This window comes from Phyllobates terribilis, unplaced genomic scaffold, assembly GCF_046119375.1.
Source record: "Phyllobates terribilis strain yellow unplaced genomic scaffold, ASM4611937v1 Scaffold_725__1_contigs__length_753432, whole genome shotgun sequence".
NCBI classification, from domain to species: domain Eukaryota; kingdom Metazoa; phylum Chordata; class Amphibia; order Anura; family Dendrobatidae; genus Phyllobates; species Phyllobates terribilis.
The window spans coordinates 330767-349617 of NW_027363485.1; positions in this window are offsets into that span (position 1 = coordinate 330767).

Below are 18851 nucleotides of genomic sequence, written 5' to 3' on the forward strand. Positions count from 1 at the left end.
ATGTACCTTGTGACCTCATCAGATGTTAAAATGATGTAATAACAACTTGGAATTTTTTAATACAACGTTTTTGGAGATGGAATTTTTCATTTCTTTTCTTGCAATACATTGTGCAGACTGCCGGTTGGGAGCTCTTATGACAGGAACTGCCCAAACCCGACCAGCTGATCACCCACTACCAGAACGTAATGGAATAACGCCAGGGGGCGCCAGAGAGCAGCATTCATAAAAGTAAAAGCTTGGTAACTTTTGAATGAAGCATAATTTTGAATCACTGTAAATTACAAAACTATTTATTTCCACCTTTTCTGGTTGGTTAACTGTATTCTTTATGGTGGCACAACCGCTTTGTTTACCCTTAATGCCATGTACTGTATATAGCTAGAAAATATTAGTGTCTGCTGTGTATGGGGCAATGCTGCGTTTAGGAGAAATTACATAATAAATTGTGCAGGCTAAAATTTGGGTCTAAAGTAACATATTAGCTGAATGGAATTTGACTTAATGGAATTTTTCACTTCTTTTTTTGCATTGATTCCAAGTGTGACCACACGTTGTTCCTGGCTTCAACACACTGAAATCCCTGGAGGGTGAGCTGACTTCCATTTGTTCTCTATTGTTATGCACCATGTACTCTTGGTCACAAGGCCCCCTGCTGTAAGCACAGAGTGTCTGTCATTCACCCCCTCCCCCTGTGCTCATAGCTGATCTCCAGGTGGGACACCTCCTCCCCCTGCTTCATAGCTGATCTCGGGGTGAGACACTCCCTCCCCATGCCCTCACAGCTGATCAACGGGTGAGATACTCCACTGCCCTCACAGCTCATCTCCGAGTGAGATACTCCACTGCCCTCACAGCTCATCTCCGAGTGAGATACCTCCCCCCCTGTGTTCACAGATGATCTCCAGGTGAGATACTCCCTCCCATTGTGCTCACAGCTCATAGCTCATCTCCAGGTTAGACACCCTCTCCCCCTGCGCTCACAGCTCATCTCCGGGTGAGATCATCTGCTTCACAGACTTGAGAGCCCGATAGCAGGGAAACACTTCCCATGCTTAGTCTGTGAAGCAGATGATCTCATCCAGAGCTGAGCTGTGAGCACAGGGGGAGGAGGTGTCTCACCCGGAGATCAGCAGTGAGCGCAGGGAAAGGGTTTATCTCACTCAGAGATGAGCTGTGAGGGCAGGGGAGTATCTCACTCGGAGATGAGCTGAGAGGGCAGTGGAGTATCTCACTCGGAGATGAGCTGTGAGGGCAGGGGAGTATCTCACTCGGAGATGAGCTGAGAGAGCAGTGGAGTATCTCACTCGGAGATGAGCTGTGAGGGCAGGGGAGTATCTCACTGGGAGATGAGCTGTGAGGGCAGGGGAGTATCTCACTCGGAGATGAGCTGAGAGGGCAGTGGAGTATCTCACTCGGAGATGAGCTGTGAGGGCAGGGGAGTATCTCACTCGGAGATGAGCTGTGAGGGCAGGGGAGTATCTCACTCGGAGATGAGCTGTGAGGGCAGGGGAGTATCTCACTCGGAGATGAGCTGTGAGGGCAGGGGAGTATCTCACTCAGAGATGAGCTGTGAGGGCAGGGGAGTATCTCACTCGGAGATGAGCTGAGAGGGCAGTGGAGTATCTCACTCGGAGATGAGCTGTGAGGGCAGGGGAGTATCTCACTCGGAGATGAGCTGAGAGAGCAGTGGAGTATCTCACTCGGAGATGAGCTGTGAGGGCAGGGGAGTATCTCACTGGGAGATGAGCTGTGAGGGCAGGGGAGTATCTCACTCGGAGATGAGCTGAGAGGGCAGTGGAGTATCTCACTCGGAGATGAGCTGTGAGGGCAGGGGAGTATCTCACTCGGAGATGAGCTGTGAGGGCAGGGGAGTATCTCACTCGGAGATGAGCTGTGAGGGCAGGGGAGTATCTCACTCGGAGATGAGCTGTGAGGGCAGGGGAGTATCTCACTCACAAATGAGCTGTGAGGGCAGGGGAGTATCTCACTCGGAGATGAGCTGAGAGGGCAGTGGAGTATCTCACTCGGAGATGAGCTGTGAGGGCAGGGGAGTATCTCACTCGGAGATGAGCTGTGAGGGCAGGGGAGTATCTCACTCGGAGATGAGCTGTGAGGGCAGGGGAGTATCTCACTCGGAGATGAGCTGTGAGGGCAGGGGAGTATCTCACTCAGAGATGAGCTGTGAGGGCAGGGGAGTATCTCACTCGGAGATGAGCTGAGAGGGCAGTGGAGTATCTCACTCGGAGATGAGCTGTGAGGGCAGGGGAGTATCTCACTCGGAGATGAGCTGTGAGGGCAGGGGAGTATCTCACTGGGAGATGAGCTGTGAGGGCAGGGGAGTATGTCACTGGGAGATGAGCTGTGAGGGCAGGGGAGTATCTCACTCGGAGATGAGCTGTGAGGGCAGGGGAGTATCTCACTCGGAGATGAGCTGTGAGGGCAGGGGAGTATCTCACTAAGAGATGAGCTGAGAGGGCAGTGGAGTATCTCACTCGGAGATGAGCTGTGAGGGCAGGGGAGTATCTCACTAGGAGATGAGCTGTGAGGGCAGGGGAGTATCTCACTCGGAGATGAGCTGTGAGGGCAGTGGAGTATCTCACTCGGAGATGAGCTGAGAGGGCAGTGGAGTATCTCACTCGGAGATGAGCTGTGAGGGCAGGGGAGTATCTCACTCGGAGATGAGCTGTGACGGCAGGGGAGTATCTCACTCGCAGATGAGCTGTGAGGACAGGGGAGTATCTCACTCGGAGATGAGCTGTGAGGGCAGGGGAGTATCTCACTCGGAGATAAGCTGTGAGGGCAGGGGAGTATGTCACTCGGAGATAAGCTGTGAGGGCAGGGGAGTATGTCACTCGGAGATGAGCTGTGAGGGCAGGGGAGTATCTCACTCGGAGATGAGCTGTGAGGGCAGGGGAGTATCTCACTCGGAGATGAGCTGTGAGGGCAGGGGAGTATCTCACTCGGAGATGAGCTGTGAGGGCAGGGGAGTATCTCACTCGGAGATGAGCTGTGAGGGCAGGGGAGTATCTCACTCGGAGATGAGCTGTGAGGGCAGGGGAGTATCTCACTCGGAGATGAGCTGTGAGGGCAGGGGAGTATCTCACTCGGAGATGAGCTGTGAGGGCAGGGGAGTATCTCACTCGGAGATGAGCTGTGAGGGCAGGGGAGTATCTCACTCGGAGATGAGCTGTGAAGGCAGGGGAGTATCTCACTCGGAGATGAGCTGTGAGGGCAGGGGAGTATCTCACTCGGAGATGAGCTGTGAGGGCAGGGGAGTATCTCACTCGGAGATGAGCTGTGAGGGCACGGGAGTATCTCACTCGGAGATGAGCTGTGAGGGCAGGGGAGTATCTCACCTAGAGATCAGCAGTGAGCGCAGGGGGAGGGGGTATCTCACTTGGAGATGAGGTGTGAGTGCAGAGGGAGGCCATGTCTCACCTGGAGATCAGCAGTGAGCTCAGGGGGAGGGGGTATCTCACCCGGAGATTAGCTATGAGCTCAGGGGGAGGGGGTATCTCACCCGGAGATCAACTGAGAGCTATGAGCAGAGGAGGAGGGGGTTTTCTGACCCAGAGGTGAGCTGTGAGTGCATTGGGAGGGGGTATCTCACCCGGAGATCAGCTGTGAGCTATGAGCACAGGGGGAGGGGGTGAATCACACACACTCTGTGCTTACAGCAGGGAGTGTTGTGACAGAGAATACATTTTGCATGCTGCGGGTAGAGAGCTCTTACGCAAGGAACTGCGCAAACCCGACCAGCTGATCACCTACTACCAGGACGTAGTGGAATAACGCCAGGGGGCGCCAGAGAACAGCATTTGAAAAATAAAAGCTTAGTAACTTTTGAATGAAGCATAATTTTGAATCACTATAAATTACAAAACGATTTATTTCCACCTTTTCTGGTTGGTCAATTGTATTCTTTATGGTGGCACAACCGCTTTAAGTTTAAAATTTCACATTTTTCTAAATTTTTAGAAAATCTGGGATATTTTCATGAATAACAACAAAACGTATTAATTTAAAATTTACCAGCTGCAACAGGTACAATTTGTTCCAAAAAGAAGATCAGAAATATCAGAATGACTAGCAGAAGCATTTCAAAGTTATTACCAAATAAAGTGACGTTTCAGATATGAAAAATGGGGCTGTCAGAAAGGTTAATACTGATTACCATGAGACAGGGTTAAGAAACATGAAATGGTAATGTGCAGTACATACCTATGCTCAAAAGTGCAGGCATATCATGCCAGTAATAAAAGGAAATACTGATTAGTCAGGGTGATAAAACAATGTATGTAACATGTAGGTGAGTGGTATGTATAAATATCTTTTTTTTTTTTCAGTGCCCAGCATAAAGTGACTACAAGAAGTAGGATTTTAGTTAATACCTCACTGAACACAAGAACAGTTTCCAAAATACTGACAAGACGGAGTTTCACAGAACATTTTTTTCACCCATAGCATGAAAGTAATGTTAATATTATAACTTTCATTACAAAATCTTCAGTTTTACCCAAATTCAGTGATGCACCCTACACCAAAACTACTACATGTAGTATTTTGTATGACCTCTATGATTGTTAAGGACAGCACCAAGTCTTCTACACATGGAACGAATAAGTTGGTGACATAAAGTAACATCTATCTCTTTCTATTCCTCCAGAACGACCATTTTAGAACCTGAATGTAGAGCCATTCTAACTTGTCTCTTCAGAATTCCTCGGTATGTCCTGCACTTCTGTGATGCGTGTTGGAGTACTTGTAAGATGTGTGCAGCTTATTCTTGTGATCTTTCTGATATGTGCACATCTACTTGTGTGATTTGTGCACTGTGCTTGTGTGACATCTCTCAAGTCTGCGCTGTGCTTGTGTGACATCTCTCAAGTCTGCGCTGTGCTTGTGTGACATCTCTCAAGTCTGCGCTGTGCTTGTGTGACATCTCTCAAGTCTGCGCTGTGCTTGTGTGACATCTCTCAAGTCTGCGCTGTGCTTGTGTGACATCTCTCAAGTCAGAGCTGTGCTTGTGTGACATCTCTCAAGTCAGAGCTGTGCTTGTGTGACATCTCTCAAGTCTGCGCTGTGCTTGTGTGACATCTCTCAAGTCAGAGCTGTGCTTGTGTGACATCTCTCAAGTCTGCGCTGTGCTTGTGTGACATCTCTCAAGTCTGCGCTGTGCTTGTGTGACATCTCTCAAGTCAGAGCTGTGCTTGTGTGACATCTCTCAAGTCTGCGCTGTGCTTGTGTGACATCTCTCAAGTCTGCGCTGTGCTTGTGTGACATCTCTCAAGTCAGAGCTGTGCTTGTGTGACATCTCTCAAGTCTGCGCTGTGCTTGTGTGACATCTCTCAAGTCTGCGCTGTGCTTGTGTGACATCTCTCAAGTCAGAGCTGTGCTTGTGTGACATCTCTCAAGTCTGCGCTGTGCTTGTGTGACATCTCTCAAGTCTGCGCTGTGCTTGTGTGACATCTCTCAAGTCAGAGCTGTGCTTGTGTGACATCTCTCAAGTCTGCGCTGTGCTTGTGTGACATCTCTCAAGTCTGCGCTGTGCTTGTGTGACATCTCTCAAGTCAGAGCTGTGCTTGTGTGACATCTCTCAAGTCTGCGCTGTGCTTGTGCGATTTGTCTGGTGTGTGACAAGTGATTTTTTGATGTGTGCCTAACATGTTTTTATTGCATCAAATAATGTTGCTTAAAGTGAATTTCTGTTTTAATTCTTTTACTGCCCTTAGGCTTGCCCTAGAGAAAAACAATAAAATCAGGGATACTCTCAGGGTCAGCAATTCCTCTTCCGCTACTGCCCTGGTCTTTATTTTCAGGCTGCAGCCGTGATGTCCTGACTAAAACACGTGACTGCTGGAGCTTAAAGGGGTTTTCCCACAAACAAAAGTTCATTTTAAAAATGGTCTGTGTCTGACCGTGTATGGAAAATACCACAGCTCCTGAGCGGAGGAGGAAGCCAAAGACAATACAGACATTACATCAGGGGATCACAAAGGATTCACATAGGATTCATTTTGAGAGGTAAAATATTGTTTAAACACAGGCAGTGAAATATTTTACCTCACAAAATGAATCAATCCTATGCGATCCCGTGCTGTAATGTCTGCATTGTATTTTGCAGCCTTCCCTGGTAGATGGAACAAGCTGCTGACCCTATGATTGGCTACAGTGGTCACATGAGATATTACCACTGCAGCCTGTAAACACGGACAGGCCAGGAGCACAAACACATCAATAGACTAGGTGAAAATGAGTAACGCTGATTTTATTATTTTTAGACTAGGTGAAAATGAGTAACTCTGATTTTATTATTTTTAGACTAGGTGAAAATGAGTAACGCTGATTTTATTATTTTTAGACTAGGTGAAAATGAGTAACTCTGATTTTATTATTTTTAGACTAGGTGAAAATGAGTAACGCTGATTTTATTATTTTTAGACTAGGTGAAAATGAGTAACGCTGATTTTATTATTTTTAGACTAGGTGAAAATGAGTAACTCTGATTTTATTATTTTTAGACTAGGTGAAAATGAGTAACGCTAATTTTATTATTTTTAGACTAGGTGAAAATGAGTAACTCTGATTTTATTATTTTTAGACTAGGTGAAAATGAGTAACGCTGATTTTATTATTTTTAGACTAGGTGAAAATGAGTAACTCTGATTTTATTATTTTTAGACTAGGTGAAAATGAGTAACGCTGATTTTATTATTTTTAGACTAGGTGAAAATGAGTAACGCTGATTTTATTATTTTTAGACTAGGTGAAAATGAGTAACGCTGATTTTATTATTTTTAGACTAGGTGAAAATGAGTAACGCTGATCTTATTATTTTTAGACTAGGTGAAAATGTGTAACTCTGATTTTATTATTTTTTTTCCCTAGCGCAAGCCGATGAGCACAAAAATAATTAAAATGAAAGTCCCCTTTAAGAAGGGGGGGGGCATACACAATTCTTGCACAGGGACCCTTTGGTCTCAGTGCCCGCCCCTGCATGAGACGTTATAATAATTCATAAATCATATGGTTTTGATTGGCTGCTCCTAGTAAGAACACAATAAAATAAGCTCTAGTGGGCTGTGTGCCCACTATGCATTTTTTAAGCGTTTCCGCAGCGGCAATTACGCTTAAAAAACGCTTGGTAGGAGGTCTGCAATGTTCCCCAATGATAATCCACATGTGCTGTGCACATGCTGCAGAAATTTCCGCTGCGGATTATTATTACGGAAAAAAGCGCAGCACTACCAACTATTTTGCGTAAGCGCAGCGTTTTTGCCGCCATTGACTTGCATTGAATCGCATAATATCCGCATGACTACATGAACACATGTGGAAATTAAGCAATTCAATGTGCGGATGGAGAAGAGGAGACTCTCATCCAGACCCGGGTACCATAGTACCTGTAAAAAAAAAATTAAAATAAAAAAAAACATTATACTCACCTTCTGATGGCCTGCGGTCTTCTCTCCGGTGTGTCTTGGCTCCCCGGTGGCTCGTCAACGTCAGCGGTCATGTGACCTGTCACCTGACTAAATTACATCATGGAAGGTCCTTTTACACCACCGCGGGCCACCAGGGAGAACGGAGAAGGAAACCGGGGGCCATCGGAAGGTGAGTATAATGTTTTTTTTTATAGTTTTTACCATTTTTATTCTTTTTTTTTAACTAACTTGGTCACACGGTTGCATGGATTTATATAGTGTGACCAAGTTGTCAAGCACTTTTCCAAGCCAAAATCTTTTAGAAAACGCTTGACAACCCGCATGGGAAATCGCATGTGCTAAACGCGTGACAAACGCTTGTTCCGGGCTGAAAATACGCATGTAAAATCCACATGAGTTTTTTCTGCCAAGGAGATGCAGAAACGCTCAGGAAAAATCCAGAGCGTTTCTGCATTGTGGGCACATTGCCTAATAGTGGCAGTGGATCAACATACTTAATTCTCATCAATAGTAAGCAGTATAAATTAATATAACTTTGCTTAATATTTCCAGTAATATTCTTAAATTCAGTGTGTTGGTTTAGCCCTGCACTACAGTCACAGTATTTCATGTGAGCCCTTGAGAAAACTAATTGCCGACCCCCGATCCATGCTCTGTTAACCCCTTTACACCCCTTTACAGCATTTCTCACTGTTTCCGGCAATGTGATTGCCGGAAACAGAGGAGCACTGATCCTAGGCTGCAGATCAAAGAACACCTCCTTGTGACCGCCCGGTCACCTGTATTCAGGAACTCTGATTGGAGCAATCATTGGTGACATTGATTGCTCCAATCAGATTACCTGACTACCTCCACCTGTCACCACCCCATCATCTCCCTGTGACCGCCCTGCAGACCCTCACACTTGGTGAGGATTTCTACAGAGCGGTCACATCTGATGTGTCTGTGCTGGGCCTTGTAGTGCCACAGAATATTCTGTGACACTACAAGACCATTTTCTCACCTGTTCCAGTCGCTGCTGCTGCTGCTCCTGGATCTTCTGCTCCAGCGTCCTGGGTATCCTGCTCCAGAGCCTGCTGCTGATCCTGCTGCTGATCCTGCAGAGAAGACTTTGGTAAGTCTGTTCTCCCCTCATCCACCCCAATCCCCCCTCCCCCCTCTTTTTACCACTCCCCCCCACCACCATTTTTTTTTTTTTGCGTCTGCAGCAGTCTCCAGCTCCGGTCCGAGTCTCCAGCTCCGCCCCCGGTTACCAGCGCCGGGCTCCGGCGCCGGGCTCCCAGTCACCAGCGCCGGGCTCTCGCTCCGGGCTCCCGGTCACCAGCGCCGGTCTCCTGCTCCGGGCACCGTCTCCTGTTCTGGTCCCGCTGCTGATCCTGTTGACCCCTTGGTAAGTCCATCTCTGATCTCCCCTCATCCACCCCAATCCCCCTCTCACCACTCCCCCATCTTTTTACCCCCCTTCCCACCCAATCTCCCTCACTTCAGTGTCCCTGTTAATTATCTCGGTTCTGGTCTCCAGCTCCAGTACCGGACTCCTGCTCTGGGCTCCCGGTCTCCAGCGCCACTCCCGGTATCCTGCTCCGGGCTCCTGCTCTGGGTCTTCTGTTCCAGTCCTGGTGACCCTTTGGTAAGTCCATCTCTGATCTCCCCTCGTCCACCCCAATCCCCCTCTACCCACTCCCCCATCTTTTTACCCCCCTTCCCACCCCAATCCGCCTCACCCCAGTGTCCCTGTTAATTCTCTTGGTTCTGTTCTCCAGCTCCAGTATCGGTCTCCTGCTCCGGGCTCCCGGTCTCCTGCTCTGGGCTCCCGGTCTCCTGCTCCGCGCTCCTGGTCTCCAGCGCCGCTCCTGGTCTCCAGCATCGGGCTCCCGGTCTCCTGCTCCGGGCTCCCGGTCTCCTGTCCTGGGTCTTCTGTTCCAGTCCTGCTGACCCTTTGGTAAGTCCATCTCTGATCTCCCCTCGTCCACCCCCATCCCCCTCTCCCCACTCCCCCATCTTTTTACCCCCCCTTCCCACCCCAATCCGCCTCACACCAGTGTCCCTGTTAATTCTCTTGGTTCTGTTCTCCAGCTCCAGTATCGGTCTCCTGCTCCGGGCTCCCGGTCTCCTGCTCTGGGCTCCCGGTCTCCTGCTCCGCGCTCCTGGTCTCCAGCGCCGCTCCTGGTCTCCAGCGTCGGGCTCCCGGTCTCCTACTCCGGGCTCCCGGTCTCCTGTTCTGGGTCTTCTGTTCCAGTCCTGCTGACCCTTTGGTAAGTCCATCTCTGATCTCCCCTCGTCCACCCCAATCCCCTTCTCCCCACTCCCCCATCTTTTTACCCCCCCTTCCCACCCCAATCCGCCTCACACCAGTGTCCCTGTTAATTCTCTTGGTTCTGTTCTCCAGCTCCAGTACCGGTCTCCTGCTCCGGGCTTCCGGTCTCCTGCTCCGGGCTCCCGGTCTCCTGCTCTGGGCTCCCGGTGACCAGCGCTGGTCTCCTGCTCCGGGCTCCCGGTTTCCTGCTCCAGGCTCCCAGTCTCCTGCGCCGGGCTCTTGGTCACCAGCACCGGGCTCCCGGTCACCAGCGCAGGGCTCCCGGTCACCAGCGCCGGGCTCCCGGTCACCAGCGCCGGGCTCCCGCTCCAGGCTCCTGATCCTGAAAGAAGAACAGAGAGGACTTTGGTAAGTCATCTCTGATCTCCCCTCATCCACCCCAATTCCCCTCTTCCCACTCCCCACACATCCGTGCGCACATCCAGCAGCCGCCGAGTATTGATCAGTGACATCGTTGCTGTTTGCACCACATACAGTATTTCCTTTTTCCACACACTCTAAAAAAAGTATTGACACACACACACTCTAAATAAAGTATTGACACACACGCACCACATACATAACAAACAATGTCCCGCTCATCCCAAACTTGCTATTCAGCGGAGGAGGCATACGCTATTCTTGCCACCGACACTGACAGCGAGGGCGAGGATCCCACATTTATTTATTTTTCCGACTCCTCGTCGTCTTCCTCTTCTTCCTCCGGTTCTGCTGGACTGCCCCGCCGTCGTCGCAGGAGAGACAATGATCCAGCGCTCCCCACTACTGATCCCATATGGACCTCGCCCCCCGAAAATTATGAACCACTGATTTCTGATTTTGTGGCGGAATCAGGAATCAAGTTTGACACCACCGGCCTCACAGAAATAGACTTTTTCAAAGTCTTTTTCTCTGAGGATTTTGTAAACCTCACGGTGGGCCAAACTAATTTATACGCTCATCAATTTTTAGAACAAAACTCCTCTTCATCATTTTCTAACTGGTCTCCTGGAGACACAGTAGAAATGATGAAGTTTTGGGGCCTGGTCCTTCTTATGGGGATCCTGAACAAGCCCGAGCTTCGGCAATACTGGAGTGTTGACGTTTTGTATAACACTCCAGTGTTCCGAATGGCCATGATCTGGAGACGCTTTCAGGCCATCCACAAGTTCTTGCATTACCAAGATAATGCAAGGTGTCCTGCACGAGATGACCCAAACTTTGATCGTCTTTTCAAAGTTCGACCGGTCATCGAACACTTCAACAACAAGTTTGCTGAAGTGTACGTGCCCCAAAGGGACATCTGTGTGGATGAGTCCTTAATCTCTTTTAAAAGGCGGCTTGGATTGCGGCAGTACCTGCCCAGTAAGAGGTCCAGGTACGGGATCAAGCTGTATAAACTTTTTGAGAGTACCTCAGGGTACACTCACAAGTTTAGAGTTGATGAAGGGAAGGACTCCCGGATTGAACCCCCTGAATGCCTCCCCGTTCTGGGAGTGAGTGGGAAAATTGTGTGGGACTTGGTGCACCCACTGCTGGATAAAGGTTATCACCTCTTTGTGGATAACTTTTATACAAGTATCCTGCTCTTCAAGTCCCTCTCTGCGCGACGTACTGCAGCCTGCGGTACTGTCCGCAAAAATTAGAAAGGCCTCCCAAAGACGCTAATTGGGCAGCTGCTCAGAAGGGGTGAGAGCAGAGCCTAATGTAGCGACCACCTGCTGATGGTCAAGTACAAGGACAAAAGGGATGTCCTTTTGTTGACCACCATACATGGTGATGGCAGCACCCTCAGCTCTGTAAGAGGTTCCACTACACAGGTCGCCAAACCAGACTGTGTAGTTGGGTACAACAAGTACATGGGGGGAGTTGATCTTTCAGATCAAGTCCTCCAGCCGTACAGTGCTTTGAGAAAGGCCAAGGTATGGTATAAGAAGCTGGCCGTGCACATTGTACAGATGGCAATGCACAACGCTTTCCTTCTGTCACAATGTGCAGGCCAGACTTCTACGTCGTACCTTCACTTCCAGGAGACTGTTATCAAGGCCCTGATATTTGGCAGCGGAGACAGAGCAGGCCCTAGTAGTTCCAGAATTGAAGGACTGAGAATTGTACCAGGCCAGCATTTCCCAGGGCAGATCCCTCACAGCGGAAAAAAGGAAAGTCACAAAAGAGGTGCCGAGTGTGTTATAAAAGTGGAATACGCAAGGACACCCATTTATCAATGTGACAACTGCCCTGACAAACCTGGCCTGTGTATGAAAGACTGCTTCAAAAGGTACCATACTTTGATGGACTATTAAATTAATTTCTGACGTATGAGAACCTGACAAACACTACACAACTGACGTAGTGTTCGTCAGGTTGTCATACGTCAGTTGTGCAGTGCTCGTCAGGTTGTCCTACACAACTGATGTATAACACTACTGTTAGGTGTCGGTCTGGTGCTGGATTCGAAATGGGTCCAAGACCTTATATGGTCTCCCATTTCAGTCCAGCCAGGGCTGATTCTGCTCAGAATCACCATCAGCCCCAACGCCTAGCTGGTCCACGAGCACTGTTTATCTCCCAGGTAGTTGTGCCTAGCAATGTTAAGCCTGGGTTGCAGAAGGAGACAGGGCTTGTGGAATCTAAGTCCAGGATTTGCCGAACTGAGCATGTCCGTGACCTGGCGGATCATGATTGGTGGGTTGGCACTCACCTGACCCGGTGACCTGCCACCGCCTGATTGGTCCACGGGTAACATCACCAATGGCGCGTCGGTGGGCAGGGCTTAGTCTTTAAAAGACCCGCCCACAAACATGGCGACGCGCTCAGATCATTTTGCAAGTGTTGTTTGTGTGGACGAGTGTATTCCACGTGCTCTCTAGCTGCTCTCTCCGTGACCTGCCGATGCCAGAGTTAGCTCGGCTAATTAGCGTAGGTCACTCAGGCAGGCTTAGATTTGCTTAGGCAGGTAGCTACGTCTAGCAGCCTGGCTCAGCCAATGGGGTTTCCTAATACCTCGAGCAGCCTGCAGACACCCTGTCCACGGGTATCGCCTGTCAGCCACGTGGAGTAGTACCCTTCAGTCCGGTGGCACGCCGGCTGGAGGCACGTGTACCCATCGCGTAGTCACACACGCATCTAGCGCCAATCCCTACAGAGTAGCGCCTGTATCGAAGACAGGGCTACTGCTTTCCCTCCAGTCGCACGTCTCCCTGCAGTTCTTAGAGATTGTGTGAACCGCTGAAGCCCGCTCCGTGTGCATTAACACGGAGTGGTTCTTCAGTTAAGTAGGTGCTATCCCGGTCACTCTTCTCCCGTGCAGTTAACGGAGATAGAGCGAACCGCTACACCCGTTCCTGTGTGCGGTAACACGGAAGTTGGTTGCGTACCTTTCCACCCGGAAAGTGTTCGGCAGCAGTCCTCCAGGCTGAATCGCGGACCCCGGGGTCGGTTGCGTTCCATTTTAATAAAGTTGTCTGCAACCGCCCTCCTAACAACTACATTATAAAATTCAAAAATCAACTACCACTACCAAAAGGGGGGCACTTGTTGGGCATTTCCACTGTTTAGGCACATCAGGGGTTCTGAGAACGTGACATGACGCCCGCAGACAATTCCATCAAAGTCTGCGTTCAAAAGCGTCACTCCTTCCCTTCCGAGCCCTGACATGCGCCCAAACAGTAGTTTTCTCCAACACATGGGGTATCTGCGTACTTAGGAGAAATTGCACAACAACTTATGGGGTGCAATTTCTCCTGGTACCCTTGTGAAAATAAAAAAATTGGGGTCTAAAATAAAATGTTAGTGAAAAAAAGTTAAATGTTAATTTTTTCCTTTCATGTTCAATTAATTGGTGTGAAGCATCTGAAGGGTTAATAAAGTTCTTGAATGTGGTTTTGAGCACCTTGAGGGGTGCAGTTTTTAGAATGGCGTCACTTTTGGGTATTTTATGTCATATAGACCCCTCAAAGTGACTTCAAATGTGATGTGGTACCTAAAAAAAATGTTTTTGTAAATTTTGTTGTAAAAATGAGAAATCGCTGGTCAACTTTTAACCCTTATAGCTCCCTAACAAAAAAAAATTTTGCTTCCAAAATTGTGCTGATGTAAAGTAGACCTGTGGGAAATGTTATTTATTGCAAAATTTTCGCCAAATTTCCATTTTTTTCACAAATAAACGCAAGTGATATCGAAGAAATTTTACCACAATCATGAAGTACAATATGTCACGAAAAAACAATCTCAGAATCAGGGGGATCCGTTGAAGCGTTCCAGAGTAATTACCTCATAAAGTGACAGTGGTCAGAATTGTAAAAATTGGCCCGGTCATTAACGTGCAAACCACCTTAGGTTGTAAAGGGGTTAAAGGGAATCCGTCAGCAGGTTTTTGCTATGTAATCTGAGGACAGCAGGAGATAGGGGCTGAAACACAGAATTCAGAGATGTGTCACTTGTCAAAGTGCGTGCGGTGTTGCTTAGTAATTGTCAAGGATTTATCACGAAGAGATTAACATTGCCGGACAACACTAGTCCAGCAACGCCCCCTGCTGTGATAAGCAGCACACCGTCTATGGACTTTGTACATGGAGAGCCTGGTGTGGGTGGGGACAGCTTTCTCAGCTCTGCTTCATTCTAAATCTAAAAGCTCTGATTGGGTCAGAACTGCTGCACCCAGTAATCTAAGTGATACATTGATAGATTCAGCTTCTATTTGTCTACATTACGCTCCTCTCAGATGAGTAGAAAAAACCTGCCGACAAATTCCCTTTTAGATTTTGTTGCCGGTGTCAAGCTATTGTTTATATGTACCTTTTATAAAACCTATAAAAAGTTTGGAATCAATAAAATATAAAGTCATAGATTTCATTATACCTTCTGAATGCTCGTAGAGTTGTCCGCTAGGCCCACTTGCACTGCAGATTTAAGAAAAAAAAAGACATTACTACATGCATGTAAGAATTATTAACTACAATAAAAAATGGTTCTTTCCTTAAAGGGAACCTGTCACCTGAAAAAAACACAATCAGCCTGCAGATATGGGGATAATCTCCAGATTAACCCTGCTCTGAACTTTATTTCTCCCGGCATCCATTGGATTCAGTCACCGCTCTGTGTATAGTGAGAAGTGGCTGCAAACACTCCCCTGCACTGACTTACAGCAGCTCAGCAGTAGGGCCGGCTGTCAATCACTGCCGGGGACGAGGTTACAGCCGCCGCTCTCTATACAGAGAACGGTGACTGAACCCACGCCGGCGCCACCCGTGACTGAAACCAGAATGCTAAAAGGAGGAATAAAGATCATTACCTCATGACAGTAGGGGTCTAAGTGCTGGGCAGGTTCAGAACGCTATTAATCTGCAGATTAACTCCATATATGCAGAAAAATAGCTTCTTTCATGTCACAGGTTCCCTTTAAGGAAAGAAAAAATAATATTACATCAGTTGAGACACTAGAAAGACCTAGGTGTATTCTGACCATAGGAAGAATCACCAAATACCAAGGTTCAGGAAGAACCAAATAGAGGACAATATACAGTAGGTACGGAAAGTATTCAGACCCCTTTAAATTTTTAACTCTTTGTTTCATTGCAGCCATTTGGTAAATTCTAAAAAGTTCATTTTTTTCTCATTAAAGTACATTCTGCGCCCCATCTTGACTGAAAAAAAAACAGAAATGTAGAAATTTTTGCAAATTTATTAAACAAGAAAAACTGAAATATCACATGGTCATAAATATTCAGCCCCTTTGCTCGGTATTGAGTAGAAGCACTCTTTTGAGCTAGTAGAGCCATGAGTCTTCTTGGGAATGATGCAACAAGTTTTTCACACCTGGATTTGGGGATCCTCTGCCATTTTTCCTTTCTCCAGTTCTGTCGGGTTGGATGGTGAACGTTAGTGGACAGCCATTTTCAGGTCTCTCCAGAGATGCTCAATTGGGTTTAGGCCAGAGCTCTGGCTGGACCAGTCAAGAATGGTCACAGAGTTGTTCTGAAGCCACGCCTTTGTCATTATAGCTGTGTGCTTAGGGTCATTGTCTTGTTCGAAGGTGAACCAAGTCTGAGGTCCAAAGCACTCTGGTAGAGGTTTTCATCCAGGATATCTCTGTACTTGGCCACATTCATGTTTCCTTCAATTGCAACCAGTCGTCATGTCCCTGCAGCTGAAAAACACCCCCATAGCATGATGCTGCCACCACCATGTTTCACTGTTGGGATTGTATTGGGCAGGTGATGAGCAGTGCCTGGTTTTCTCCACACATACCGCTTAGAATTATCACCAAAAAGTTCTATCTTCGTCTCATCGGTCCAGAGAATCTTATTTCTCATAGTCTGGAGTCCTTCATGTGTTTTTCAGCAAACTCTATGCAGGCTTTCATATTTCTTGCACTGAGGAGAGGCTTCCATTGGGCCACTCTGCCATAAAGGCCCAACTGGTGGAGGGCTACAGTGATAGTTGACTTTGTGGAACTTTCTCCCACCTCCCTACTGCATCTCTGGAGCTCAGCCAGTGATCTTGGGGTTCTTCTTTACCTCTCTCAACAAGGCTCTTCTCCCATGATTGCTCTGTTTGGCTGGACGGCCTGGTCTAGGAAGACTTCTGGTGGTCCCAAACTTCTTCCATTTAAAGATTATGGAGGCCACTTTGCTTTTAGGAACCTTGGGTAATGCAGAAATTCATTTGCAACCTTAGCCAGATCTGTGCCTTGCCACAATTCTGTCTCTGAGCTCCTTGGGCAGTTCCTTTGAGCTCATGATTCTCATTTGGTCTGACATGCACTGTGAGCTGTGAGGTCTTAAACAGACAGGTGTGTGCCTTTTCAAATCAAGTCCTATCAGTTTAATTAAACACAGCTGGACTCCAATGAAGGAGCAGAACCATCTCAAGGAGGATCACAAGGAAATGGACAGCATGTGACTTAAATATGAGTGTCTGAGCAAAGGGTCTGAATACTTATGACCATATGATATTTCAGTTTTTATCTTTTAATAAATTTGCAAAAATGTCTACATTTCTGTTTTTTTTCAGTCAAGATGGGGTGCAGAGTGTACTTTAATGGGAAAAAAATGAACATTTTAGAATTTACCAAATGGCTACAATGGAAAAAAGAGTGAAAAATTTAAAGGGGTCTGAATACTTTCCATACCCACGGTATCTGTTTGCACTTAGCAGTGAGAGATGTCACCAGTAGCAGTGCAGGAAGGATTGTGAAAGCTGGAGACAGATCCACTTTAACCATTCACATACACATACATGAAACCAAGTAAATTTAAAGGGGTTGTCTGGTCAAAAGTGATAAGTCTGCAGTCACTCTATGTGACTTCAGACTTATGAATCCCAACCCCCAGCACAGGCACTGTGCGATGCGGTGATTTGCCGGTATGAGACCTGGTAATGGAGGGTATGCATGTGTTATACATACCCTTGGCCAGTGGACAGGCCTCACTCTCCATACACTTGTATTGAGAAAGGCTGCGTCTTCTAGTCGAAGCTCCTACTGGCAATCCACGGCACTAGATAGGGCCTGGCCTCACTCCATACAAGTGAACGAAGCGAGGCGGCGCTGACTGGCCAGGGGTATGTATAACACATACATAGCCTCCGGTCCCGGGTCTCATATCGGCAAATCCCCATAGCGCAAAGTGCCTGCGCTAGGGGGATTCATGAGTCTGCAGTCACACAGTGTGACTGCAGACTTATCCATTTGGACCGGACAACCCCTTCAACATTTAGAACTTCAGGATATATGAGAAAAGAGGACAGCTTCTTGAGTAATAAATTACAAAGAGAAGAAAAAGTAACAGCACTGAAGGGGTTCACTATAAAGGGATGCTCATGTACAATACCAATAAAAAGTTTGAACACAACAGTTGATGAAATAGTTTACCTTCATTTTATTGGAATGGGCTCATAGGTCTCTGTGTCTCTGAAGGATGACAAGCTGGATGGCAGCGCTCAGCTTACTGTACTTGTCATTTAGTGTAAAGGATTTATTAAAAAAAATAATAGTGTTTTCATGCACCGTATCTTAAAAAAAGCCGGCCGGCAATTCAGCAGCGGTACCCGACAATTTAGAATAGAAAGAATAGAGCATTACACATAGATTAGATACATAGAAACATGTCAGTCACATATATAATAAGTACAGTGACAGTGTTGCTTACTGTACTTGTCATTTAGTGTAAAGGATTTATTTAAAAAAATAATAGTGTTTTCATGCACCGTCTCTTTAAAAAAGCCGGCCGGCAATTCAACAGCGGTACCCGACAATTTAGAACAGAAAGATAGAGCATCACACATAGATTAGATAGATATTATGTATGTGACTAACATGTTTCTAAGTACAGAGACAGTGTTGGTTACTGTACTTGTCATTTAGTGTTAAAATAAAGGATTTATTACAAAAAAAATTGGCGTAGGGTTCCCCGTAATTTTAGGCTCTAGCGGAGGTTAAGCAGACGACTGGGGCAGATGTTTGAAGTCTGGCAAGGGGTAATACCCATGGAGCTTCCTAGGCTACTAATGTCAGCCCCCAGCTGAATACCTAGCCTTTACTAGCTATTAAAATGGGGGACCCCCCAAAAAAAATGACGTGGGGTCCCCCCTATTTTAATAACTAGCAAAGGCTAGGCAGACAGCTGGGGGCTGATATTAATAGCCCAGGAAGGGTGCCATGAATATTGGCACCCTCCCAGGCTAGAAACACCAGCCGTCAGCCGCCCCCAGATATTTCCTGATACCGGAAGGTATCACTCAACACTACTCATGAGCGATGACATTACTAAGTTACTGATGTTATCGGTTGTGAGTAGTGTTGAGCGATACCTTCCGATATCAGGAAATATAGTATGGATTGGATCGGACCGATACTCAAAAAGTATCGGATATCGCCGATTCCGATACCGGAAACCGGAAGTCAATGGGACACTAATATCGGAATGAAAATAAACCCTTTCTTTCCTTGTAGGTTAATTCTACATGAAGTAAAACAACTAAGAATAATGTAGAATGTATTATGCGAAAAGCCGGCAATTCAGCAGCGGCATACACCGGTACCTGACAATTTACAACAGAAAGAATAGAGCTTCACACATAGATTAGATAGATAGAAACATGTCAGT